This window comes from Enoplosus armatus, chromosome 4, assembly GCF_043641665.1.
Source record: "Enoplosus armatus isolate fEnoArm2 chromosome 4, fEnoArm2.hap1, whole genome shotgun sequence".
NCBI lineage: Eukaryota > Metazoa > Chordata > Actinopteri > Centrarchiformes > Enoplosidae > Enoplosus > Enoplosus armatus.
The window spans coordinates 16,726,110-16,753,085 of record NC_092183.1 but is presented as its reverse complement, the minus strand read 5'-3'; positions in this window follow the sequence as shown (position 1 = coordinate 16,753,085).

Here is a 26,976-nt window from a genome sequence, read left to right as displayed (position 1 = left end):
TGAACTGTCTCGCTGAGCCCGCGGTGGCCCGATCAGGTTCTCACGGGAAACTGCTCCAAGCAGGATATCAAGCCTGCTGCATCACAACTTCACTTTCTAAACTAATCTAATTTCTGGGCTCTTCTTTTCTTTCACTCCCCTCCCTCGCTCCATCTGTTCCTGTGCTCCTCTCCTCTCGCGAGGCTGTCACTCCCTGCTGTCCATGCTTCGTGTCATTCCGGCTCCCGGCATTCCCCGGGGACGATCCTTGTGACCTTCTCCCTGTCTTACTGGAATTTGACGTCAAAGGTCTTGTTGCTAAGAATGGAGTTTTGTTTAATAACAAATATGACCCCTTGCCTTTGCTTCTACTCAGTCTCGCACTCACTCTCTCTCTCTCACTTTGTAACTTGCTTGTTCACTCTCACACTCTTTCCCTTTCATTTTCTCTCCCTTTCTCTCTCTCTATGCGTCACTTTCTATCTCTTCTTCGCTTGCATCGATGGATCTTCCTTTCTCTGCCTCTCTGCCCCATGGTCTCGCCTCTCGTCTCTCCGTGGCTATCTCATGTATTATTTCAGTCTACAGGGGCTCAGGGTGGAAATGAAATATGGCGGCCAAGCCTCAACGGGCATGCTCATATTCTGTGTAATTACCTCGGGCTGAGGGCCGGGGCTCGGCTCAGTATCTATAAATCTGTGCCTCTCACTGGCCCCAGCCGCCTTTTGAAACCCTACCCTGCCGATGCATCGTGGTGAGACTATGACCCATGACCTTTCACACCGCCAGGGCTGCTGGGAGTGACCTGTGACCCTGCGTTGGGCTCTCTCAGAGTCTGCTCAGTCTGACCCCTCCGAGCCTCATGACCTCCCAAGTCACAGCTGTGCCTGATCTGTCCTTAGGGGCCGGAAAAGAACACGTCAAATGGGTTTTTTTTGGTGCTAGTGTGTGTGGGAGTGCATGTGTGTGCTGATGTGTACGAATGGGAGTTTGTTGTGAGAGGGAGTGTGTGTGTGTGTGTGTGTGTGTGTGTGTGTGTGTGTGTGTGTGAGACTGTGTTTGTGTACGTGTCTGTATATCTTCACATATCTTCGCCTCTTCCCTCTGCAAGGACCCTCACAGGGGAGTGTATACATAGAGATAGGTGGGTTACCAAAACAACGTGTCTCTTACAACCAGGGCCTCGACATGTAGACAGGGTCAGACAATCTATCAATCATGCATGCAAAGGTCAGGGACCCCTAATGGCGGTGTGTCTGTACGCAACGCTAATATCATCTGTAAAAAACGTATAGTCATAGATGATTTATTGCAATGTATTGATCCGTAAAGATACAACCAATCCACAATTATGGAAAAAGTCTCAGAAATGTCTGATGGCATTGAGATTTAATGAGACACATGGGGACCCATGTCACTTAGTTTCTGCTGTTATTAGCTGTGTTTTGATTCTGACCTCAAGGATGATGTTTCAGTTTCACCTCCGTTTTCTAATCAGAGATGGAAATCGATGCCTGAAATCAGAGATCACTTCTCTCTCACCCTTTTCTGCTTTTCTCCACCTCTCTCTTCATCTCTTTCTTGGCCTTTGGAGCAACACGTTTGACCACAGAGACTTCTCACCACCTCTGTCTCCACCTCCTCCTTCAGTTGGCCTCCTAGTGTCAGCTTTAACAAGAACAGAGGGGCACGTGCTGGACCAAAGAGGAGTCTCCTCTCCTTCCTAACCATTTCTCCAGTCTTTCCCTCTAGTTCTGCCTTCCCTTTCCTGCCTTCACGCTCCCTGTATGCTCTCTCCCCCATTGGCCTTCAGCGCCCCGTGTTCGACCAGAGAGGGGCCTCTGTGACCTGCAGCTGTGTTTACTGTCAACACAGACCAGTGTTAGGACAGCTGGGAGAACAAGAGAAGGCCAGACAGTAGAGAGCATGAGCGCACATAGGCTGGGCAGCACATGCACACCAAAAAACCTGCATACATGCACTTGCACAACTAAGTAAAAACATGCACAAACATAAACATGTGATGCCGGAATTAATCTTTGAGGTGTACATACTCAAACAACAATTTCAGCATCATGAATATTCACAGGCTCGTTAGCAGAAAGCTAACTCAGAAAGCAGCGTTTGTATGGGCATGTGATGGCGTGGCGTCACCTTTTCCTGTTTCGGTTTTGGAGTGGTGTTGAAGGCATCATGGCTCTGGTGGCACACCTCAGGAAGGTTATGCCCTGCTCCATTTCACTCAACTCAGCAGAATGAACGCGGGCGCCTGCTTATGTTTGTTTGCGTAGGGGCTTCGTGGGACTGCCTGTGGGTATGTGAGGAAAAGTGTGCACCTCAGATTACTTCTTCCTTTATCCCCCACACACAGAGAAACTTAGTCACACAACGGTGACAAAATGTTGCATACTCAAATATCCTCTTGTACTTATTATGTTTCCCCTCTTCCTGTATGCCAGCTGATTCAGTGGGACAGACCCTGGTTCACACACTCTATATCCTGTCCTGCACTGACACACCATCACAAACACACACACACACACTCACACACAGACTTCATACCAGCACTTTAGTAAATTTCCCTGGGATTTAAGCTTTCATGGGAGCCTGCAGACCCCACCATAGTTGTGGTATGACTCTCCCCGTGTGTCCTGTCAAGCCTGGGAGAGAGGAAGCTCCATTAGTTAGCATCACAGGGGAAATTCCCCTTGCTCGCATCGAATGCCATATCGTTTCATCACAAATAACCTTTAACTGGCCACATGGATGATACCATTAATGATTTTACTAATGATGACTAAAAACATTAAAAGATATTCACATCAATACCACAAAGTGGCAATCAGTTACTGATGACTTTTTGTACAGAGTCACTGAATTTCTCCTGATAGGGCATCTAATCATCCTCATCTATATCATCTATCCATGTGACTAACTCTATCAGAGCGAGATCCTCCACTCCTAAAAAGGTATCGACACTTCCTCATTGCTATTGACACAACTTATCAGGCGTCAAGGAGACCATCCTGAGAGGATATTGACATCCCGCTTTTAGTCCCATTGATGCGTTGTCACATACGCTGACGACACCTGCACACTTTTCCTCATTGTTCACCACAGACATACATCCAACTTGGCAGCAGACAGCCACAGATAAGTGAACTTAGATGCACCCACATCACCTAAAAAACAGATCTGTTGTGTTTCTTTCTCTCTTTTTCTATGCATCTATACTCTCTCCATCTCTTTCCCTATGGTATGGTTTCCATGGAAACAGAGGTTGTGGGAAAAAAATACTGTATCGAGAGTGAGTAATTTTTTTTTCTTCCAATTTCTCTCTCACTCTTCTGCTCTCGCTTTCTGTCTCTCTCTCTCTCCCTCCCTCGTTCACTGAAAGTCAAGCAGTGTGTGGAGCGATCAATATCATTAATCAACACAACTCAACAGCACTCAGCTCTGCAGGGAGAGATGAAGAGGCACGGGGGAATGTCAACATGCCGGCCTGGAGTAGTCTTAACCAATGATACATATCACACATCACATGGATGAGAGCAGGGGCGAGGGAAGGAGAGACAGAGAGGGACTGGAGAGGCAGACAGAGAGAGACAGATAACTCAGGAATGGAAGTATGCTTTCTAGGTAGAGGTGGAAGGGAACGAGCAAAAGAAAAGAGAGAGGCCGAGGTGGAGAGATAGAGGAGTTATTACCTGGTTGTCAGCCACAGTCTAAAATCCCATATGACATCAGCAGCGAAGTGGTGACGGAGGTGGAACGCTCATTTATCTGACTCACTCTGAGGTATGAGTATAGTCAATAAGTACAGTCACTATTACACCATCTACTGGAGCTGCTTCCAGCTGCTGAAACAAATACCTTCCCATCACTGTCCACTGACCAAAATACTGTAACAAAAATATAGGTATAGCGTGTTCAACTTACCTATGCGTAATTATTAAGCTATATATATCTATATATAGATATACACACACATATATGTATATATTAATGTTAAGATGACATACTGTACCAGAACTTAAATCTAGAGTCACAAGCAGTGCAGGCATCTGACGAAACCATCACACAACACTTCTTTCTAGTTCAGAAATAGCAAACTTTATTCCCATCTGACAGACAACTGTAGCACCTTTTCATCACATTTGTCCCTGCAGTATCCTCTAGGAGACACAACTGGGCACACTCCTTTGATAGCTCACTCTCACTTCTTGACACGACAGCACCTGGTAAAGAGGTACTGTAGCATCACAAGCTGAGGTGGGGCCAAAGTAGGCAGTGAAAATTCAGTTATGCTAGAAGGCAGTAAAATAAGGATCTTCTGTTCTTGTTGATACTGAAAAAATGTGTATGGTTACTGCTAAAGCATGACGTGGACTTTACTTATCTTTTTTAAAGAAGGGGAAATAGGGAGAGCATCTATTGTGAATTTTTCTATGTTCCTAATGGTTGAGATTTGAGCGTTATGGAAATGATAATGCCTTATTTTCCCAGTCAACCTAAGTCCTGCCTCAAAGAGTCAGCTCATAATGATGGGAGAACTGTAGAGGCAGAAGGAGACATCTCTGTGGTGGTGGAGAAACAAAGGAGCGCTTTCTTACAGTCAGTCTCACCCAGTCAGCTTTCATATTACTTTTCCTCCACAGACTTGAACTGACGAGTTCCCATAATAAACATTCTCAGAAGAAAGTAGGTGATAGGTTGGGAGTCAAAAAGGATAATGTAAAAATTAACAGATTCATCAATGTGCTGTATTAAGTCCAGAAATCCATTTCCATTCATGAAGTCAAAATAAAGAAGAGTCGAATGCGATTTCTTGCTCGTCGCTCACTCACCCACTCACTCCCTCATTATCTCACCCTTCCCTTCATTCCCTCTTTACAGTTGTCTTAGTTCCTGAATAACTTATCCGTCAGTGTATCTCAACCTCTCCTGCCTCTCCTCCCTCTCTGAGTGTAGGAGAGATAACTATGGTGGAGTTGACAGCGGTAGTGGTCCTGTTCTGTGGGCCCGAGGTGGGAGGTGAGTGGGAGGCTTGGTGTAGCATGTCAGCCATGCTGTTGGCAGCAGGACTCGCCAGCTCAGCTCAGCGCTGCCCTAGAGTTGCGCTAAACAACTCCAACAACTTAGGTAAGAGTTGATTTTCTGTCTTCAGTCATACAATGGCTCCAAGCCAAGAACGACTCCACGCAATTTACTTTTCCTTTCTGGGTCATTAATTTTTTCGAATGTCCATATTAGAGTGTTCGGATTGGTGTAAGGAACATTGTGTAAATGATTCATTTCAAAATTAATAGCAAAGAAAAAAAAATCACATTCATGTTTTCTAAACAATAAGAACAAGCAAGCTACAGTACTATAAAAAACTTGTTAAACAAATAGTTTGAAATAATTATTTTTATTCAGATTGTTATTCTGCATTTGTTAGTAACCTCTCAGAAGGCAAGGCCCAGAATGTAATGTCAGCATTGCTGTGTGAATCGCTGGCTCTTTAGCTCAAAGCCGAGCGTTCAGATCTTTGGGATTGGGCTGTGCGCGGTACACATGCTCCGAGGGAGCACAGCACACCCAGGCAGATTTAGAGTCTTGTTTGTTTATTTCCTCTAAGTGTGCGAGACAGAATGCTTTCCCGCATTAATATTCAGCATCAACTCATACACAACAAGGAGAGGAAAAGATAGAGAGCAGGAGAGAGAAAGAAAGAGAGAGAGATGGAGGAATGGAGGCGGACCTCCTTGCACTGCTACTCCGTGAGGAGGAAGATTATTTAAAGACTGATTGAGACGCCAACGTCAGACGGATTGGGAGCGTGAAGGCAATCAGCGAACAGATAAGGAGCTGTTACCTGAAGACGCAGCACTGTGCTGGCTGGTTGGGTAGTCCTCCCTGCACTGTCTGATAACAGCCTACTTTTAATGACCAGTGAAAGCTGGCAGGAGACGGACACTAAACAGATCAACCTCTCCTCCCCTCCGGCTGCGCCTGGCTCTGCTCACTAGATATACTAACCCCCCTCCTCTCATTCCATCCATCCATTCCTCCTGTAGTCTATCTCTCCGTCCTGCCATTCCACCATCCACCTATCCCTCAAGCAATGCTAAAAGCAATGCTGCCTACATACAGTGCAGCCAAGAGCCATAACGCATGTAAATACTAGAACACATATCGATGTGCGCAGATATCCACACTCAGGATGAATTTGTTCACATGGAAACAATACTCATTTATTTTCCTTTCAGATGCATCTTTTTATTTGTGCAACCATTAGACATATATAATTCATAACACACACGCACTTAATACACACAATAATTCACACAAAAGCATTCTCTTAAACCTCTTCACTTTAAAAGGTAGGCACTTCTTGCGCTTGCACCGTCTTGGTGGATTACAATTAGCCAGGGATTCTCCTGCAGGGCATAAATGTGTTGCTTTCAGATACAGGGATCCATTTGACTCTAATGTAATTATTGTACGGAGGCTCCTGGTGCCCTCGCCAGCCACAGATTAAGGGCGCTCTCGCCCACCACTTGCTCTCACCTTTGGCTCCTCAGCTGAAACCATGCTAAACAGTCTAACTCACTCACTCACTCTCTCTCTCCCTCTCTCTCTCTCTCTCTCCATCTCTTTCCAAGCTCTCTTCCAATAACATAACCCTCCCCGACGCCTCTGCCTTTGTCTATTTGCTCTCAGCCTCCAGGCCAAGTAAACCGATAGGCTGTCAGGGGTCAGCTGGCTGTGAGTGATTGGCTTAATGGGCAAGGCCGGAGCCTCTGCCTGGGAGCCAATGAGGAACAGCAGCTTGGCCTGTACCCCCTTGTTGACCTCCGCTTGCCCACAGCAACAGCGACACGCCTCTGCAAACACAGCCTGGGGTGGGAGCACCGGGTAGCTGCCAACAGGGGTCCCCCACACACATACACACCGACACACACACACACATTGATGTACAACCAGTCATGTACAAAATCACACACAAATGTTCACACACACACACACACACACACACACACACTATGAGATTATACATCTGGCTGCCAAGTGAGGATCCCTCACATCTCTGCCACCTTTTCACTTTCCCTTTCTCTGTCTTTATCCCTCTCTTTCTTTCATTCCCTCTGTCTTATCCTTTCTCTGCCCATCGCCCCCTCATCCTAACTCTGTCTTTGTGAAACACAGTGCTTGAATCAAAGTGGCAGAAATATTAATCCTACCAGAAGTATCTGCTCCGAGTGTAGGGATCAAGAACCAGGTCGAGGATGGGTGGAGGGGGAGAGAAGTGGGTACAATGGCAGACAGAAAGACAGAAAAAGGAAAATGGATGGGGGATGTGAAGTAGCATATTTTGCAGCCTGAGTTGGAAGCCCCTACACAACAATTATGGTTAGCTAATCTCTAAGTATAATACAGGTCTCAAACGCTGTGGCTTTCTGCCTTTCAATTAGCATAATCGTTCATCATACCACCATAGAAATGTGTTGAACACTTGACTTCTGAAATAATGGACCAAACACTGCAAACAGACAACATGTAGACATAAAAAAAGAGAAAACATCGGTCATTGATTGTGTCTATTTCAAAATGCCTCAATATTATGATTGGTTTTGATACAGACAGCTACCCAACAGCTTTAATGTTCAATCAATGCAGTTTCTTTCACTTTGTCAATTCTTCCCTCCCTCTGCCTTCACTTCCCTACCTCGTCTTATTACAAAATGCAGGTCAGTTATTATCCAGATAAAGAAACGAAGCACATTATTTTCATCCGACACTCAACTTGTCTTTGAAAAAGAGTCGTCCCCCAGTTGTGTGAGATAACGAGACACAGGGACAGACGGGTAACGACAATGGCGACACCTGTGTCTATACAATCACACATAGCATTTAGCCAATGAATAGTACGCTTTCAATAGCTATGACACACATTGCCAGGCGCTCCATATGTTAGGAGTGGGTGTACGTGTTAATGAGCATAGGGACACATGGAATGACACAACAGAAACATTTCTCGATGCAGCAGCATATACTATCTGTAAGTGGCCAAGGTGATTTCACATGCCACTGCTACGGTACAACTATGACCAAATACTTTAATTGTAAGAAAAAACAAATTTTAACCAACATTCCCATCCATCTGTGATTTGCATGAGCTGTTAGCGTCGACATTCATTAAACTAAAAATCAAGTAATACCACACTTAACCCCAGGGAAAACACATGGTTGGCCAGTGTGCAGAGAAAGTGCTTTACAGTGAGTGTCAGAATCATATCTGAACCTCCCACTTTCTCTCATCAGGATTGACCTTGTGTAAATACTGGAGGAACGGGTAATGCTCCTCAGATGTGATCTAATTGCATTGTATAGCTGTGTGTGTATGTGTGTTCCCTGTTTAGCAAGTGGTGGGTTGTGCACTAATGTGCACAAACCAGTACGGAGGTGATGAGGGTCAAGTACTGCAATGCACACGCAGTACGGCTGGGCAATAGAAAAAATATTAGGAAACTGTAAGTCTTTGGTGACCTTGTGTATTTTATTTTTTTCCTGAAATGGCTTTGCAAAAGTCTTTTCCAATCAAAACAACAATTTAGACTAACCAGCTGCTGAAACCATTCATAAATCACTGTATGGCATAAAGGTGCTTGGAATCCAAGAATTTCTAAAGTAAATTCAAAACATGTAGAATGAATAAATAAATTTCATTTTAAAGAAATGGATGTCAGGTCTGTTTCCTGTTGAGGTTTTCCCCACAGTATTATTTGACTGAACAGAAATGACAACATGAAACATTTTTAACAAATTAGAGTGAAAGTTTGTTAGGAAATTAAAATAATTGTTATTAATATTTAGGACTACAACGCAATGTCAGAAGTTATCAAAAATCAGAACCTCTGAATGTGCTTGTATCATCAATTGGTGTTAATTTCATCTTTCCTCTGAAATATTAGCAGAATTGCTCTTCACCTGTCCCCTTTTCTTTTTTTTTTTACATTAAACACATCATCACCCTCATTCACATGTCTTTATCTGTCTGAGCCCGCTGGGGCAACAACAATAGAGTCCACGGTCAAATTGGGAAAACTCAGCAAGGATGTAACAAACTCAGACTCTCTCCCGCACAAACAATCACACACACACACACCCACAACACATACAACCAACAGAGTCACAACAACCCATGAAAACCTGATGACGTGGCTCATTTTCAGTGATGGAAAAGACAAGGTGTGCAAGATGTGCTTGCTGATACTGAAACTGTGAAACCACAAACTCTGATAATCCAGTAGGTCACCAATTTAGTGTGGTGTTGGTTCTGCATGAGGTACTAAATATCTTGCTGGTACATATACCACAGTGTATATAAGTTAATAAATGGCAAAATAAATACACACATAATCAACTGTGATATACTATAATGTTTCTTTGTCCAACAAAACTGTTGTGAACAAATCTTATATATTCAGTATATTACCCAACTCACATAATAAAAATAACACACTGCACAAAATGTGTGTATATTGTTGTGTGTATTTTCCACTTTCCCATGCAACTTTTTCACGTCAACTAACATGTAACTTCATTCCCTCCCAAAACTCCCTCTTTCCTGAAGCGAACCAAACAGGGCCTCTCGTCCACACAAGCATAATTAATAAAACAAATACACCTCATTGAGTCACAGAGAAGCTAAACACAATTAGCTGTTTTTGTTGGATTTGCAGCACGAGATTAGTCAGATACATAATAAGTTTACACATCGTGGTGCCAGTGAAGCTGCAATGCATTAAAACCTAAACACAAAACCAAAAGGACAAATAAATCCCTTGTAAGGTAAACAACCAAGCATGATAGAATGGAGCAAACAGACTAAATATCAAACAGGGTAAACAATGCTTGAACAATGCTCAGCTCAAAGTTTTGAAATATTTTCAAATCATGTGTTTCCTATTACACATTTGATGTGCTACTATAGTTGTTGTGTTTGTTTTGTAAAGAAGCATGCCTGCTTTGGCATCAATGTGCTGTGTCTGTGTTTGCATATCATATTATGTTTGCATACTGACTGAAGATGTTTCCTATTTGCTTATAAAAAATGTTGCTCAGATATGTATCACTCACACATCTTAAAAAAGAAAAGCAAAGAAGAAAATCGATGAAATCACAAACATTAAACCACTGCCTAACAAAACTTGTTCTACTCCAGACTGGCCCGTCTGTTCATTTAATTTGACAAACAAGTTTGGACAAAACAAGTCTGTGCTTGAATAGACAATGGACCTGGTCCATGGGCATCTGGATTAAGAGGAAAATCAGAGATGGTTTGATGTATTGAGAACTGGGATGTACACTGAAGTAAAATAAGATTTGCAGAACTGAGGTGAAGCTTTCGGACTGAACAGGGAATTCTGAATGTGTTGGGAGTGACGGAGGAGTCCGCTGCAAAAAGGAAAGTAGTGGGCTGTGACCAGATGAGGCCAAGGCCAAGACGTGGGATGCTCCTCATGAGGCTCAGCAGGCACCTCGACCACTCAAAACGGAAACACACATCAAAGGATTACATGTGCACATGCTCAAATCTACAATCTAATGAATTATGCTGTTTGTATATGACAACAGTGCTTTTAAGGATTTTTTTATCTAAGACACACTCCATTTGTCATAAAGAGATAAAGAGATTTCTCTCTTTTAACCTTCTCAGGGCACAAAGAAGCCAATGACATAAACAATATAAAGGACTACTCTTTGGGGTTTGTGTCACAGTTTATGGCGTGTCAAAAACAGAGAAGGGAGTACTCTGTGGCTTGTATACATGAGTATCTCATAATGCAGCTCAGTGCTATAAATTTCAGCCAGAGGAAGGTTATGGACTGGGCTCATGAGTGCATGGTTAAATGTGGCCGTATCAAATGCATGGGAATACATTCCCCACTAAGAAATGTGACACAACAGGAAATGGCTTAACAGATTTTTCTTCTGGGCTTGAGGGGCCAATAACTGTCACTTTAGTTTAGGCCCACAGACTCTCAGCTCCCTCTGTCTGGTCAGTAATTTGTAGAGGGAGACCTCTGTATTAAAATACTGTTTTGCAATACGGATAAAATCTTCCCAGACATGGTCCGGCGCTCTGACTGTGAACAGGTCCCCTAAGAGCCTTGCCCTGGGTCTCTGAGTGGCACCTGTGTGAGTGTCAGGGGGAGGTAAGAGGTGTATAAGACTGGGAGTATGAGGTATCCTGAGAGTCGCTCTGGGTTTTTGGTGCAAGGTAAAGGGTGGGTTAGGTTTGTGGGGTCTCACGTCCCTCGGCTTTTTCTTGCTCTCTTTACTGGTTTTGGCATTTATTAGGCTTTATGCTGTGCACTTAATCTTTATTGGGATTTACACTATGAACTGACCCAGACTGAATATCAGCCCTGGGAAACAGAATACTGTTCCCTTGCTCTTTTACCTCTACCAACAACTCTCTGCTATTGATTCAGAGAAATGAATATATGCATATACATATAACATATATATAATGATACATTGTGAAAATAAAAAATAAAAACAAATTCTTGAAAAATGAATTAAACACTACACATTGTATCCGAGGAAGAAGAAAAAAGAAACAAAAACAAACCTGTTGGGCATGTACTGTATGGAGGTCATTTAATTATCTGCATGGCTGGGGAGGGTGCATTCGGGTACATACTGTATCATAAATTAAAGTTTAAGGGGGGTATTTTTTTTCCTATGCTTCTGTAGCCAGATTGAGAAATCTCACAGTCTTTCTCATTTTAGTTCTGTCATTGTCATTCTGCTCATGTGTAAACGTGTGAAAAGCAATGATATGAAAAAACAAAGCGAAGGAAAAACAAACAGTGGGGATGAGAAGCAGGCGGAAGCCCGTAAAGCCTGGTGACCGGGGTCAACTCTCTCAGATACACATCACTAAGAGGAGCTATAAAAGTTCAAGAGGAGGTGTCTCTGTCGATCCAGAGAAAATAAACCCAAGCCTGACTATACAAGGACATCAGCATGGAACACACGGAGGCAAGGCCTGAGTAACAACAACAAGCAACAAGGACAAAATCTACATCCATCATTCAAGGGCAGATACAGTACATCTTACATGGAGGAACACAATTTGTCCATATAGGTTTGCATTCACACACACTTTCACGCACACACTCACATAATAACTTTTACGCACTCACACATTGGAGAAAGGATGTTTGCACTGAGCATGAGGTATCCAGATCCCTCTGCATGTTCTGAGATCTGAGCCATAAGAAGAGGTTAACCAGACATTACCTCTCTCTGGTCTACAGGGGATAAACCAGTACACTTCATGCTACACACACCAAAACCCCACAAACCATATGACCACATCCTTATAGGAAACTGTAGGGACTCCCCCGTACAGCCAGCATAAATAACCAACAACACAGGCTGTTCATCATCACTTATTGGTGTATGTACATGCCGGGGGTTTGCTGGAACATGATTGGTCGGAGCATTCATCAATCTGATAGTGATCAGTCCCATATAGGGGAGATTAATCATTAGCTCTGCAGGGGCAAATGCATGGCACGGCAGATAGTGATTATTGATGGGTTAATCCCAACTCCATGGTTTTGCATTCAGGCAACAGCCTCAGGGTCTATCATGCTAAATTTTTTTATCGCTTTCGTATTAAGGCATTAGGATATGTTGGTAGTATGCAGAGTAGTACTGCTGCAGTGGGAAAATTAGGCCCATTATGGTTAATGCACCATATATTAATATCAATACATTAGCACAGATACCTGAAACAGACTACGAATCAGCAATTTTTAATACAATATGAGAAGGATAACGCATTTCCTGGGTCAATATAACATGACAGCGTCACCGATGGAATACTAGAATCCTATCAAATATTTTCTCTCTCTCCAACCCTCCTTTCCTTTCTCTCTCTCCCTTTCTCTCTCTCCTGGAAGTGATGTTTTGCAGAAGTGCTTTTAAAAGCCCCAGAGGGTAAATAGTGCTCTAAAAGTAAACAGAAATGAGCTGACCTTGCCAGAGTTTGGGCTCTTGACAGCAGAGCTGCTTTAAAACTTCAAGCAGCAAGGGTCACAACTATAAACAAATCCATTCCAATGCCAGCGATACATACACACAGAGAGAAAGCAAACAAGTTCCTGGCAAAGGAACATAATTAATGAAAACTCCAGAGAGAGAATGTGAAAGAAAAAAGAGAAGGATGCAGACAGTGGAAAAAAAAATGAAGATAAGAGGGGCTGGTCTTCACATGGCTAAGGAGTATGACTAGTGGAGAAACGCAGGAGGAGGAGGAGGAGGAGATGAAGCAATAACACCGCGGAGAACAGGGTGAAAAATTCCTCACCAGTGTATTTAAAGCCGGATGTGAGTCACTTCACCTGGCATCTGTTTTTGTTTTAGCCCGAAGGTCAAAGATCATGGCTCTTAGGTTCTGAGCAGCCAGGCTTTCTCCCAGCACACCAAGAAACCTTATCAGCATTAACGTTATACAGTACTGTGAGCCTCTAACAAGGCCTTGCACGGCTTAAATGGCTTTTACATAATTTCATTCAACCCCAGTCTGCACATAGAATATACTTAAAATATATAGAATATACGCAGTCTCGTTCTGTGTCACCATAGTGTTGGGCCAAAGAGGACAAATCTATCTGACTCTGATTAGGGAGTTAAGAATCAGACCTACTGTTAATTCTACTCCTAAATCTATTACTGACCAGCACCCTTCTGTGCCTCAAAGTTTCCCCTCATCCCTTTAGGCTTGACCTCGACTCTCCCTCTTCTCTATCACCTACTAAGGCAGGCAGAAAGAAGAGTCAGCATCTAACAGAGGGGTCATGAGGCAGATAATGCTGTCCACAGCTCATCTTTGACCTAAGGAAAAAGTGCTAACAATTATTATATCCAAGTACACAAACATTTGGAGTCAAGGAATATTCTCGAAAAGGATCCTGCAAATTATTTTCTCATTTATTAATGTATACCTATATATATATATATATATATATATTTATATATATAAAAAATACAAAACATGTGACACAAAACTTGCTCATGGAGGCAAAATATTAAGATCACATTTCAAAACAGGGAGAAAGAGCTACGCAATTATAATATAACGGTAACATGTAAAATACTACTGCTTTGGCATTTGACTCTGTGGCTTGGGTATGCTATGTTTCTTTCCACATAGTGCCATCCTCATTTTTAAGCAGTTGAAAATGCAGGAAGTGAGGTGTTTGGGTATTGTTCCGAAAGAGAGAGTATAGGTCACAAAGTGAGTATGAAAGCCAGAAATGTCAGCACCTGGCAAAGTAATTGTAGAAGCAATGACAGTGACAAACAACCCTATCAAAACTTTGATGATATATTACACTCCTGTTATACTATTGGACAGTAAAATGTCATTGCGCATCTAACATTTATCAGCGTGCATACTACTTGGCATCTCATCTCAGAAGAAAACATGCACCTTCTTTATTCTCAGATGTATCTCCACCTGTGTTACAGTCCTGGGAGAATCCTCCATTTCCAGTCCTAGATGGCCTGGTTTGGGGCAGTCTACAGAATGTGGTGTGTGTGTGTGTGTGTGTGTGTGTGTCTCCTCGGGGCAGTGTTTGTCATGTCAGAGAATCTTGTTATATACTCCATGTTCCTCAGCCCTGTGATAAGTCATCGTTATAGCTGGCCAACCTGGCAACCCAGTGATAAGGGAGCCATGTTCAATCACTACGCCAGCTAATATTTCAAATTCCATATTGTTTGCCTGCGGTAGAAGTTCCCTCCCTCCAGCCTATGTACACATACACACACCACACACACATAGAGTATGTAAAGGGCAGTTTCTCTATTTCTGTCTTTTTTTGTTTCTGCCACTCTCTCCCTCTCCCTCCTTCTATCCATCTGTCTGTCTGTCCCTCCCATGAGGGAGTGTGAGGATGAGTGGTGTCTGTAACCCCGTTAGAGAGGATGAGGCAATGTTAACACAGAGCAGTGCTGCTGTCATGCCAGCTAGACATAATGTCCTTTTCTAAGGAAGAGGAATAGGTATTTGTGCCAAGAAAGAAAAAAACACTGCTCAAGCTCTACTTTCTGAATGTAAACACAAGCTCAGAAGTAAAAGGTATTTCATTTTTAACAACCTTAATATGGAGGAGAATTAAAACTAAACCCATGCTTAAAAACTTGTTATTTCTATGAAATCATGCAGATGCCGTTAGTATACAAAAGGCAAGAAAAAGAAACAAAGAAGGGGCCTGCTTGATTTCTGTGTAAAACAGACAAAGTGAAGTAGCCTGCTTCTCCGAACTCACACTGTGAGGATATGTGAACGTGCTCACAGCCCTTGTGTAAACACTACTATACACAGGCCCTCCTCTGTTTAGTGGTCTTGAGGCTCCTCTCCAAGCAGCCTACCAACAACCACAGGCTTCAGGTGGGGTCTGACCACATCCGACAGGATAGCGAGAGGGGCCGCGAGCATCATCCCATCAATACGGTGTCCTCTAAACTTCTTGTGAGCTCTCTCCCTCTCTCTAACTCTCATAAAAAAAGCTGATGGGTTCGGCTTGGGAAGGCAATGGCTCCTGCGGCTGTGTTTATACAGCTTTAAGAGAAGGCAGTTTAGCAGGTGCATGGCGCTGTAAGTACAACCGCAATCCACCGCTAAGAGGATTAAAAGCTAGGATGATATCTTTCTAGTAAATAACGTTTCTCTGGAAAGAAAATACAGCAATAATGGAGCTCTTCTCATTCCCCTGGCTTCATCCTCTTTGCATTGGAAGACAAAAAGTAAGCGAGAGGGAGGGAGAGAATGAGTTTATACGGGCTGGGAAAAAAAAAAAAAACAGGTGTTAAGCCTCTCCAAACTGGCCTGTGTAATGGGGTTCTGTTTGGAGGGTGTGGAGCCAGCGGATAAACAGCATGCTGGTCGATATATTTGCCTCCTTCTACTCTATAATCCCAACAGCGTTACCCAAAGAGTATGCATTATAAGCATCAGAAGCGTCTCAAACATATACTAACTTCTCTCACAGAGCCCCATTCAGGGGCAAGCTAAGCTCCTGTGCTATATCGCTTTCCAAACTGGCAGGGATAGGATACTCATAGCTAAGTAAATGGAGATGAATCATTGAGGGCTGAATTTTCATCATCTGAATGGGCCCTAGAATCACCACAGGAGCTTCCCTATCCTGACAAGTGTTGCCAGAGCCAGAAAATGCCATTATTTATCCCTATTTCAGCTGCCGCTTTAAGTTGTGTTGTGTTACAGCCGTTCAGCTATAGGAAAGTGTTCTCAGACTCAGTGGTCAATGGAGAGGTTATCTGCCTCTCACAGCAGGGCTGAGGCAACTCGTATCATAACAGCAGAACACCTGGCCAGAGTCTAACATGCATCCAGCCTGGCCTGTGATCCTTCTTGGATCTCTGTCCCTTTTCTCTTCACTCTTAATTTCTCAATTCCTCCAAGGCAGCCCTCCGTGACTACCTGGGGGTCCCTCTCCCATTTCCCACTCAGAGGGAAAACAAGAAAATATTTTCTCCATAAAACACGATTAAGTTTCACCAGTGAATAAAGTTATAAAGTTGTGTTTTTGTACAGTAATCAGTGAGGCACCGCCCCCAGAAACACTCAGCAACGTTATTGTTTTTCCAATCTAATTCTTGTGTCATTTGTGGTCTGATAAACAGTAAATTCATCAAATTCTGGTTAAAAACAACAATGTATTGCTCTTTGCAAATGGAAATGATGTATATATTTGCATATAGAGCAGGGAAGTGAGATCCGATCACATGTGGTCACTTGAGACGCATTTGGAGACGCATGTTGACGCCAGGTGTGCACAGAAGTACTTTGAGCTGTCCATGGGCTGTGAGGACGCATGTTGATACCAGGTCTGAACAGGGCCTAAGTGACCTGCCCACTCTCTCCTCCCCTCTCCTCCCCGCTCCTCCCTCTCCTAAAGGAAACAATCAGCCTGTTACGAAGGCATCAATGGCTCTCCCAGCTGGAGTTTCCCTTTGGTTATTGAGTGTGGATAGGACGCTACTGCATGTGTGTAAGTATGTGTGTGTGTGTGTGTGTGTGTGTGTGTGTGTGTGTGTGTGTGTGTGTGTGTGTGTGCATGTGCATAACCAGTGTTGTGATGAGCACTGTTCAAAACACACTCCAGGACCCAAGTGGATGGGTGGGGCAGTGGACTCTTTTCCACCTCATATCACACAATGCAGCCAATTCTGTTGCCTGCTGAAGTGGAGAGAGAAGGAGGGTAAAGTCCTGGCCTTGAGTGGGTATGAACCCCTAGATCAGTGACCTGGCGGGACAATAGGTCCTCTCACAAGCACACCCCTTCACTAACCCTCCAACACGACTAAGTTAATCCCCTGAGCCGACAGTCTTGCCATTAATACTGAAGCACTGAGTTAGCCTAATTGCATACAAAGAAAAAGGCATGTTTCAAGTAGCAGCCAACCAGTAGTGGAGCGACACTTAAGGGCAATGTTGTTATTCCTTGGAGAAGTTCCTCATGGGAAAAACATGCAAACCATTTTTAAGAAAGAGCCACTGTTGCATGCAAGGTATCCAATACAAAATTAAGGCTTTTCAAAAATACACACGTGGTGTAAATTTACCCAGGGTTGTACAGATCTATAACTAACTTCTAAAATCCTGGTATGGTGTGGTATGAACAGCAAATACAGTATATGCAAATGTTATTTTGGAATTGGCAAAACCCACATATCGACTACAGATTTTCTTAAGAAATCCAAGTTGAAAATGCATTTCCAATCTATAGAACTTCAGTAGTATTTAGTATTGTAGTTTGGGTACCTGTGCCACTACAGGCTCACACATAAGAATAACACACTATATGCCACAATATTTTCCTTTAGCTACAGTGCTTTATCCTGAATACAGAAACAGTATCCATAGAAAGAGAAAAGTAAGGGGAAAAACATTACAGTTAGAAAAGCAATAATCTTATCAAATCCATGGAGGGCCATTATGAGGCGTCAGAACCTCTGCCAGCAGGGATATAGTTCATACCAAGAGATCAGAACTCTTCTTCTCTCGCCAAAGGGAAATATTCAAAACAGTGCTACTGGGCTTTTTTCAGTTTTAAAGAAGCCTAAAATTACTGCAGAAATGTCCTGAAACCCAAGTGTGGTCTGAACGTACTCTGCAAGGAAATGATCACAATGAAAAATATAACTTTCGATGCTAGCAACTCCTCATTCCAAAAACAACTGTGTCACATTCCCACAATGTTTTTTTTCCCCCCTCACATCAGCTACCACTTCAGACTGTCAACGAAATAATATTGAAATGGAAAGGAAGGGAAATTATCAGGACTAGAGGCATGCTAATAAACTGACAGGCAGTTACTTTTTCTCTAAAGTTTCCTGTTAAACACATGAAGCTCTCTGAGAAAGCAGAATCAAGTCTTCACATTATAAAAGGTATGATTCTTGTAATTAATTTGACATGTTAAAATACAATCTTAACAAAAAACACAGACATTTCCTTTAAGATGATTTAATTCAATATGGTATACACACACTTCCTCTTCAATAACTACAAATTAAAACACCGGCCCAAATGATTGGATGGCATGAATTTTGATAAACTGACATTACTCTCAGTTCATATTTGATTGGACAGAGCTCTTAAACACATTAAACATCAATCCAAAGGTCATCAGAAAGTGTAAAACTTTGCCCATCCTCATTAACTTTGATCAATTATTCCTCCCCATGGAGGTTAGCGCTTATTTCAGATTAGCCTTGTGAAATGGCACAACAAAGTGCACCCTTTTCTTCCTCTCTCCTGCACCCTCTTAGCCCTTCTCCCTCCTTCTCCTTTACCTTCCAGACTGACACCGTGCAGCTCTTTTATCCCAAAGGTTTCAAAGGTTCTCTTCTCCCTGAATACAAAACACTACTGCCTCTTGAACTTTTGATGGTGGCTGAAAAGCAAAAGAAAGTCAGAAACACCTCTCTATAAAGACATCACAGGCAGGGTTCAGGTGTAGTTCACCTGAACTCCATCCATATTCAAAGGGTATTTCTTCTCCTCTTTCTCCCTCTAGCTAGCTTTCCCTGTCTAGCTGTTGCTACTGAGGACAGAAAGCCCTATTCAAAGGTAGAACTCATAAACACATGACAGAGCTGTACAAGGTCTTGGCCGCCTGGAAGATGGGTAGTAAAGCAGGCTTACACTGGACACCCTAGCCAAAGGCCTGAAGGCTCTGCAGCCCTGGTGAAATCAAATTAATCAGCACCTTGTCTCCTTTCATTCTTAACTACTGATCTAAGAGGTCAGGAGATAAAAGTAACATGGATGGACTCTATGGATGGTGTCTTTCCATTCGTCAGTGCTTATAAGGCTGAGAGGCAAAGGCTACAAGGAAAGGATAGTGTTCAAGGGTCTTAGGATAAGCCATTGATTACTGTTTCCCACGTACTTTAATCAGCCTGTACTGACACTGTACCACTGCCAGAGAAGGACACCCCATTGTCTTGGAGATAGAAAACACAGAGTTTAGGGGGTCCATATGCCACGCTAATTGTTTATTGACTGTTCACAGCAAGGAGGAGGATAATTAGGGTCATTAACTAGTGTAACTAAGCAGACACAAGTTGTCAATCCCAGATCCCACCAGGCTCGTTCACTCTATTGTAACAAGCTGTGTAGGATAACCGGTGCCTTTCCATGGGAAAACAGCTGGAGAAAGCATGGAAACACTTCTTTTCTGTTTTTATTATTCCTCCGGCTCCTCTGTTCTTCCTCCTCCTCTTCATTCCGCTTTTTGTTTATTTTTCCTCCTACGGAGGGGGTAATATACAGCCCCTCGTCGGCCATCACGCAAAACATACTCAAGCACATTCAGAATTCAGTTCCATGAGGAGGAGCGGACATACTACATACACACTGGTACAGGGATATGGTTTCAGGGGGTTAAATAATATAAAGTAAATGTTCAAGGCTGATGTGATTTGCCTTTACACAAAGGCTACAATCACACCTCCACGCAATAAAACAGATGCACTCTTAAACTTCAAATGTCCTTCTTCGCCCCCTCTCATTCTCACTGCAACTCTCTCAGCAGTTTATGTAACAATATGTAAATGTTCTGCAAAGGAGGTTCCTGTGAATTTGGAGGAAAGAGAAAACTTGATCGCCACATCAGCCTTGGATAAACACGCTCTCCAAGTTTTATGTCGTCTCTTGGAATCCCAGGACAGGCTGCCCTGATGCCCTGATAACCTTGAGTCATTTGGAGGTCAAGGCAGTCATAAAATATCTCAAGAGCAACAGCGTCCAATGTTGTGTTTTAACAGTACCTCACTCCCCCTCTCTTGTGCTCTAGATCGTTATTTTTTACAATTTAAAAGCTGGGATGAGAAGTAGCAGTTTATTCATAATGTCGCTGTATCGCCTAATTAAGTTGCAAAACTCAAGTGAAAGCTGTGGGAAATTTTTAAAGCAACTTCTCTCTCCATTTGCAAGTAGCTTGATGAGGAATGATGCAGATCAAACACATCAACATGGAAAGAGGTCTTCTAGGTTCATCACTTTTTCACCTCGACTTGTCTCTCATACACAGCGACAAGAATTCCACATCAAAGATCTTGAAAAATAGTCCTAGAGGCATACTTTTTAATAAAACACAGAGTGTGTTTGGATTTTCACTGGTGGAATTTGTATTAAGCGGGTGTCGAGGAGGTGCTGAAAGGGTCCAAGGGAGACGGGCCTTTGCAAGGACGCCCGTGGGGTCCTGAGGCTCCGGCGCATGTGGGCAAAACCATCAGTTACTCCCAGATGTTATCAGGTCACTCCGGCAGCTATGCCTGGACTCCCCAGGGACACACAAACACACAGCTGTGGAAGGCATTAGGGCACAAAATATGAACCACAACCAGAAGGAATAGGCTACAGGGGATTTTCTCCTGCGTGTCAAGTGTGTGCTAGAGAGACTAAATATGTGGGTGAGTGAGAGAGCATGAGTAGTGAATAGTGTTGTTTGTGTGTAGGTATGTACATGTATGTGTGTGTGCTCCTCCGTGTACTCATCTGTGAATTTATCTCTATATACACAGTCGGCCTGCTTTATTGTGTCCCATGAAACATTAGCAAGAGGGGAGACACAGTTCTGGGAAGCGCAGATGAAAAAAAGAATCGACGAAGGAGGTCTGGAACTGCGGGGATAGGACTTTTAACTTCTGCGACACAACACAGAGAGACGACAAAAACACACTACTACAACTACTCGCTATAACCCCCATGCCTTCCTCCACGGGTTGGGGAGCAGTGAGACTCTTGAATTTGCATAACAGCAAAGGGCAATCAATGGAAGAGGGGCCCTTTGTTAGGAACTGTCAACGGAGGCAGGGGCCGCAAGCCTGCAGCCCCCGTGTCAAAAGTGCTTATTTGGGGTGCCACTCGGACATGACAGGGCCCCAAGGACAGGGGCGAGGGGTTAAACTGCTAACAACATTAAATGTCACCCTGGCCCTGCTTTACTATGAAAGACATGCAAAGTGGCTTACATCAAGCACTGTCACCAAGGTTATGTGATATATTACACTTCCTCACTTAACTCCGCCCAAAAGTTTCTGCATTTATTTCCCTTTTACAGTTATACACATTTGCATCTAAACTGGTTAATTTTTTATAGAATATGACTTCTGACAGAAGATGCTGATTTCATGATGTTTTGGTCATGACCTACAATTAGAGAGGCCTGTATTTATTAAACTCCTATATGACATAGTTATGCAGATTAAACCAGACTTGTGTATCAGTGAGGCAACTGACAAAATGTTGATGTTTACTAACAGTGCGTCTCCCTGTTCTCTGTTTCTTCCCTTTCCAAATTCTTCAATAATGCTGCTCAATCAAAGTTGCCTTTTTCATCCATTATGGATCAATACCATATTTGATTTTGTTTGTTCTGTGCCAAGTGTCAATGTGCACAAGTCAAAGGGAAGCAGCCCTTTGTTTCATCCCGTTAATAAACACTAAAGCATTTAATATTTCATCTCCTCTACCGATGGGCCTCTGAGACGTCACTGTGTTTAACACCCGGTGTCTGCGAAACTCCTCACACTTTCTCTCCCCTTTCTGTCTTTTGGGTTTGTTTGCAACTCAGACGTCTGTGCAGGACTGTGTTCTGTAACTTATTTAACAAGGGTTCATTCTCTTGAAAGCAGTTCTACCCGCAGGACCAACCGAGGCTTTGACTCGACTTTGTGTACGTCTATTAATAAATTAACTATTCTGTCACAATCTGAAGGAAAGATTCAATTATTCACAAATTGCAATGCATAATTCCATCAACCATGTTTTAAGCAGGGCTATGAATAATTTTTGCCATTTTACTTTGGATAATTAAAGCAGTAAATCTCTTTGTGAGGCATGTAACGGCCTTTACTGGCTCTATGGTTCATGTTACAATGAAAAGGAAAACAATACACATTTTCTGTTATGGTGAAGCCAGCATTAATCAACAGCTTCAGGTATGAATATGCATGCAGAGGTTTAGTTAACATCTCTTATCGGAATATAAATCACTCATTTATTGGCAATCTTTCAGCTGTGGAGGATGGGAACGGGCGGGCAAGAATACGGGGTGACGGGAAGAAACAGAAACATATTGAAAGGGTGAGGATTGAAGAGAGATGTTGGAGAGGGTGGGTGTGAGAGTTGGAAAGACAAAGGATGTTGAGCATATGTGTGTGTGTGTGTGTGTGTGTGCGCACGTTAGATAGAGATACAGATAGGGAGATCAGTTTACCACAGCAAGTGTGTCCTCTGGCTCTTTTTCACTCGATTTGGGGATACCGCATTAATTTGGGGAAACATGTATCTCTCTCTCTCTGCCTCTCTCGTTCTCACACCCTCTTCATTCGCTCCCTCCAGATGAAGACTCAGTGTGCTCACAGCTCCTCTGCCATATGTCTCAGCTGAGACAAAAGTGCCTCTTAGGGTTTTTCTCACAGTATTTTTCTCCAGTCACACGGTTTGCTCCTGGTCGCTGCACTAACCCAATTAACAGGAAGCCCATGGCTCCCCCAGGTCAGATAAAGACACCCCCCCTCCTCTTCTCACACACACACCACAAAATAAACCCTCACTTTGCTCTCTGCTGCCTCTGCTGACCTCTCTGAAGCTTACAAAGATAACAGCTGCTCACCATCCACTTACATTCACATGACCAATGACAACAATGGTCTCAGTTACATGATAGTAAACGATAACTGGGTGATAAAGGTATGTGGAGTTACACATTGTCTGGTAAACACAAAGAAGGAAATCCTTCTGACAGAGAGGTTTGAATGTGCCTTTACAAGTTGGGTCTGCTTATGTAACTCAACAGAAATTCCTCAAAATTAAAAATACTATATATAATTCAAAATATTTCACTAAATATTACATTGTACTTCAATTAGATTTTTGACAAGTGTCCAGAAATCTTTGCCAAGAGCTTGAAAGGAAAAAAAGACCTTACAAATTTTGTTTTACATAGGTCAGGTATAGTCATGGCCCCCTAGTGTCCCTAAAGTCAAACAGCCAGGCAATGTGTGACTGGGGTGCGGGGGGTGGGGGGGACAAAGAGAGACAGAGAGAAAGCAGAGGCTGAGAAAACAGGATGACTTCTAAGGCCACAAACACATCAATCAACCTACTGGCCATCCTCCCTCCTTCTCTCCCTCTCTGGTCCTCTATCTCTCTCTGTCACAGACACACACATACACATTCACTCACAGACAGACACAGACACATACATATACACGCACACGCACACACACACACACACTTCCACCCCGGCTGTCTCAATTAACCCATGGTTAATCTTGGACCTCCCGTAGCAACTTCTAAAAGGGATCCGGGTAGAACGGGAGATGGTATCTGCCAGGAAGATTACAGTGCGACAGGCAGATCAAAGAGGGCCGGACTTTGGGCCCCAGCGATTAGCAGTAATTAAATAAAGTATGTCTGTTTAAACTTCATTAGCAGCTGGGCGTTTGCTCCACCAGAGTGGGCACAACTCAACCGTCCTTAATTAAAAGATAATCCACAGGATCGCCCCCTAATCTCCTTCCAAAATATGCTCTCCTCTCCCCCCATGACGAAGGTTTTCAGTCCGCTGCTACTACAGAACAGGCCGGTGGGTGGAGGTGAGCACTAAAGCCGCCAACTGTCTGAATAGCAGCCAGGCAAGTGGGTTGCTCCTCTCTCCCCTCTCCCAACCCCCCGACCTGGAGAGGAGTAGAGAGGAAAAAACCTGCCCCCGATAACATCAATTTAGCATGCTATTATCTCCAATGGTGGAAAACTACACTCCGGCAAAGTCTGACATAAATCTTGGAGAGCTGGGGGGACATTGAATATGCATGAGCTGAAACAGATATGACACTGCTGGCACATTAATATTCTTGTCACTGGAGGTTTTCAAACTTTCAAGTCGATGACTTGAGCGAATCCAGTCTGGAGTTTCCATAAAACAGGGCAAAAGAATATTATACATAATTAAAGACCTACAAGCTTCTGAACTCTGAGGGCGAAAAAAGAGAAAAAGAGAAATGTGTTGCTGTAGATTCCATAGAATTTAGATGAATCCACAGTTTGAATAAGGGTGAAGGGATATGACTGTATGGATCAAATAAATTCTCTATCAGTGTCAGTTTCTTGATATTGAGGGCCAAGGAGCACATGCTCAACACTTAACTATTTCGCAAAAAATAATGTGTGCGTGGGAGAGCTCAATACGCTGCCACATGAGAGAAAGAAAGACGAGCTATTTCAAAAACTGGGCACACATACAGTTTAGTTGTCAAAGTCACTCAGTCACATGGAAGTAAAGGGAGCGAGGAGGACTGCTGGTTAGATTGTAGCTTTGTTCTGCAAATGAGCGGATATTGATCCTTAAGTTGTGATAATTACATGGTCATGGTTCTCAGGCTATGAAACTCCAAAGCCCTTATTTACGTCACTCACAAAATGCAAATTAACAGTTGGACCTTGCATGGCCCAGTTTTTCCTCTCCGCGTTTGGTTTCCCGTGCCCACTGCTAAGTACTCATGTCATATGCCCTTTCCATCAAACTCACTCTCACTCTGTAATCAAGGGTCATCTTGGAATCATTTGATTTCTTAATCTTGCATTTGGGGGGATTAGTTGTTCCCGCTCTCTGTTTATATTTATGTCTATAAATTGTTGGGCCCCGAGCAATCCAAAACAATCCGGCCGCCCTGCATTTCCCATAGTTGCTCTTTCGCAAACGGTTTACTTACCCCCTGTCACCCTCTTACTCCCCCCTCAAACCCCTTCACAACACCACATATTAAACACATAAACACACACATACAAACGCGTACACAAACCAGCTGCCCCTGAGCCCTGGTTGTCCCAGATTACCTTCAGTTCACTTAAGGGAAGACACACAATGTGACCCATCTCCACCAAAACGCCTTATTAAACTCAGATGTGCGACCGCTTTCCAAACAACATGCTCTTATCCTCTTTCGCTCTGGTTGAACCACGGGGTAAAAAAAGGAATCCACTCAAACACTATGGTATCTTCAGATTGATCAGACATGCTTTGGGGTTTGACCTGAGCTGTGTGAACACTGAGCTTTCCAACAGGGGGATGGAGAGATGGATATAGAGATAGATGGCCCACTGATCCCACTCTGGTTTGCTGACCAAGGAAAGGGCCGCAGGGCCTGGTGGCGCAGCAGCGATCCAGGCCACAGTCTGTCTGGCCTGCCAGACAGTCAGAATGAGAGGAGACTGAGCAACAAGCACAAACACCACAAGCACTGTCTATGGAAAGCATATAATATAGAGCAGAGATCACACATTGTAGAGTATATTTAAGCATGAATTAGGCTCCAGCTCAGGGCAGATTTAACATACACAAATTGACAGTGTGACAGGGTGGTGTGGTTATGTTGGTTATAGTGCAGGGTTGTCTGAAGATCTGCCAGAGACATTTGAGGAAGAAATTGTTTAGACTGATGACACACTTAGAAGAAAAGAAAATAATTGTGGCTATTTTCACTGTATGTACAGTGTTGATACACATCCTGCATCACTGCAGACTGGGTAACAAATCATGAAATCATGAGGCCCCTACATGTATAAACTGCCATTTGGTTCATCATGTTATGTGAAATTGACTCTAAACCAATGACCTGTCATGCTAAAAGCAAACACACAAATAGGGGGAACATAAATTATGCGAATTATCCAATATGCATATTGGATAAATACAATGCACAGTAGTGTATGCACAGTAACACATTAGTTTAAAAGGTGGTAGTCAATCACAGTACATGCTGCAGTACAGCAATACAGAAGGAATATAATGGATAAGCCTGTGATGTAGAATTAAAATACAATACACCACTTTCAATTGAGTTACAAAAGAAACTCACCTCTCTTTGTGCTATTAAACATTATATAACCTTCCGCTTCACAGACATAAACCTTTAAAACACACTGATACTGCAATCACAGCTGACAGAGCCTCACTTGAAGAGAATTACATTTGTCACGTTTACTTCTTCAAGGAAATAATACGGTGACCTCTTCATCCTACAACACTGTTGTAACAGCAGCAACTATAGAGATGAGGTTACCATGGTCACTGCAGGAGTAGTGGCAACAGCAGGAGTAGAAATAGTTTAAAAAAAGGAGAAGGGAGAAAGTCTGAAAGAGTGCACATGGGGGAGAGAGAGAGAGAGAGAGAGAGAGAGAGAGAGAGAGAGAGAGAGAGAGAGAGAAAGAGAGATTACATTGGCAGCATTGTTAACAGACATATTTCATAAATTGATCCAGCTCACATAACAAAGTTGGGGAGCAGACACATAGCCTGACCTTCACCATCTCTTAAGCAGACCAACAATAAATAAATAAAACCTTGCTCCTTTGACAGCCGCTATCCGTAAGCCTGAGCCAGCTAC